The sequence below is a fragment of the Triticum dicoccoides genome, chromosome 5A (genome assembly GCF_002162155.2).
Source record: "Triticum dicoccoides isolate Atlit2015 ecotype Zavitan chromosome 5A, WEW_v2.0, whole genome shotgun sequence".
NCBI lineage: Eukaryota > Viridiplantae > Streptophyta > Magnoliopsida > Poales > Poaceae > Triticum > Triticum dicoccoides.
Genome location: NC_041388.1, coordinates 444,386,171 through 444,388,984, shown reverse-complemented (window position 1 = coordinate 444,388,984; position 2,814 = coordinate 444,386,171). Strand labels below are relative to the sequence as shown.

The 2,814-nt window shown below is 50.4% G+C and overlaps 1 pseudogene; it reads left to right on the top strand.

The window, feature by feature from the left end:
* Nucleotides 1–755: 755 nt before the first annotated feature.
* On the top strand, nt 756–1,756 carry LOC119299743 (annotated as a pseudogene).
* The last annotated feature ends 1,058 nt before the right edge of the window (nt 1,757–2,814 follow it).

Genomic DNA, 2,814 nt, shown 5'->3' with positions numbered 1-2,814 from the left:
AATGGGTATGCAACCAATCTCTAGCCAACATTTAACAGTTGCCAAAATTTGGCATGCCAATTTTTGGCATCAAACCTATTACCCTCCTATCTTCATCTCTAACTTTTTGTGTGATTGGCAACGAAAATTGGTATGCAACCATTCTCTTGCCAACATTTAACAGTTGCCAAAATTTGGCTTGCCAATTTTTGGCATCAAACCAATTAGCCTCCTAATCTCCGCCCCCAACCTATTGTGTGATTGACAACGAAAATGGGTATGCAACCAATCTCTAGCCAACATTTAACAGTTGCCAAAATTTGGCATGCCAATTTTTGGCATCAAACCAATTAGCATCCTAATCTCTACCCCAATTGTTTGTGTGGTTGACAACGAAAATTAATATGAAACGAATCTCTAACCAACATTTAATAGTTGCCAAAATTTGACACTGTCAATTTTTGACATCAAACCAATTAGCTTCCTAATCTCCACCCTCCTCCCAATTTTCAGGGGGGATGTGGCCCCCTCGCCATTCTTTCTTCCAATCAATGGCCCCCTCGCCAGTCACTTTATAAAACCCCGACGACCGTCCACGAGCAGCAGCACCTCGTCAGTGAGCGAGCTAGCTAAACCTCCGGCCGAGACGATGGATATCTCACTACCTCCTCCTCCTAGCCGGCATCCTCATCCCCGTCGTCTCGTACCTGCTGGTGACGAAGCGCAGCACCGAAGAAGGGCGGCTGAAGCTGCCGCCGGGCCCGAAGCGGGTGCCGATGCTCGGCAACCTGCACCAACTGGGCCCTCTACCGCATCGCAACCTGCGCGACCAGGCCGGGCGGCACGGCCCCGTCAGCACGTGTTCTGGGCGACGCTGGGTGACGCTGGCTGCCTTGGGCGACGCTGCTGGGCCGGTGTTGTTGGACGAGCACGTGTTCTGTGTCGCCGACGGCGTGATCGCCACGGTGGCGTACGGGAGCGTGTACGGCGCAGAGGCATTCTCGAGCAAGTACGAGCGGTTCCAGCACGTGCTACAGGAGGCCGTGGACATGTCGGCCAGCTTCTCCGCCGAGGACTTCTTCCCCAACACCGCCGGCCGCCTCCTCGACCGGCTCGCCGGCATCGTCGCGCGCCGGGAGAGGATCTTCAGAGACCTCGACGGCTTCTTCGAGGAAGTGCTGGAGCAGCATCGAGACCCCGCACGCCCCAGGCCGGAGAGCGGCGGCGGTGACCTGGTGGATGCCCTCGTCAGAATCTGCGAGGAGCATGGCTTCACGAGGGACCACGTCAAGGCTGTCCTCCTGGACGCGTTCATCGGCGGCGTCGACACGAGCTCTGTGACGATCCTGTGCGCGATGTCGGAGCTGATCCGGAAGCCGCAGGTGCTGAAGAAAGCGCAGGAGGAGATCAGGGACGTGGTCGCCGGCAACGAGTAGCGGGTGCAGCCGGACGACCTGCCGAAGCTGACCTACCTGAAGATGGTCGTCAAAGAGACCCTGCGGCTGCACCCGCCGATTACGCTGCTTCTGCCGCGGGAGACGCTTCGGAGGGTGGAGATCGGCGGCTACGACGTGCCGGCGGGGTCGCGGGTGCTCGTGAACGCGTGGGCCATCGGGAGGGACCCCGCAAGCTGGGGGCAGGACGCGGAGGAGTTCGAGCCGGCGGGAGGCACGGCAAGGTGGACTTCCGTGGCGCTCACTTGGAACTGATGCCGTTCGGCGCCGGCCGGCGAATCTGCCCCGCACTGGTCATGGGAGCTGCCGGAGGAGGCCGGTAGGCTGACCTTCCACCGCAAGACGCCGCTGGTGCTCGTGCCTACCCCATACGTAGTGTGACAAGCTCTGCTGCTCTGATAGTGGTATATCGAGTTATACATCTGGCAAATATATCTTGAGTGAACTTAGTTGAACAAATGAAGAAAATTGATACATGCGCGCGTCTTGGGCTGGTAACATGAATCACTCTTTTTTATGTTTTGAGTTCCAGCACAAGTTTGCTCCGAGTTTATACATCGGGTCTTGTGACATTATGGCCAGAACTTGAACTTACACCGTCATTTGGGAGAAAAATTGAAGTGATAATTACACTGTCATTACAGTGTACTAACGATGATATCTTGAGAGTTACAGTCTATATACATACAATTCAGAGTTAAAATTAGCACTGGAACTTCTAAAATTACAGTGTATTTTACATATGTACTGTTTGTAAATTACACTTATAGATAATTTGTGATTACAGTGTATTTACGCAGAACTTACACTGATACTGTGTAAATATTAGAGTGGCATTACTGGACTTCCAAAAAATACAGTGAAAATATTACAATGGCCAAACCGAATGCACTCATGACCCACTTCCAAAACAACAAAACAGTGGTACATGAAAACAAAGTAGATCAACTGTAGAACAAAAATGGCACTGTGATTACATGAGTACGCTTTCAAATTATGAAAAAACTGCTGCATATTAGCACAGTAAGAACTGCAGATTGCCACTGTAAAAGAACTGTAGAGTACCACTGTAAATTAGTGTAATTTTGTCAAGCCTTATTTGTAATTTATAGTAGTACATTTACAGTTTTACGGTGGAATGACAGTGTAAATGTGCAGTTGAATTACGCTGTAAATCTGTAGGTTTGCAGTTTTCACACTAAGAGAGTGCTATCACCTAACTTTGACAAACCCCAAAACTATATAGAAAAATGATGTTACCCAACAAAGACAAACCAACCTAACAAAAAACAAAAATTGCCCTGAAAAATACGTTGTAACTGCTGCGACTTACAGTGAGTTGCACAAGAATCACAGTGTAATTTCCTTGTGATTTACACAA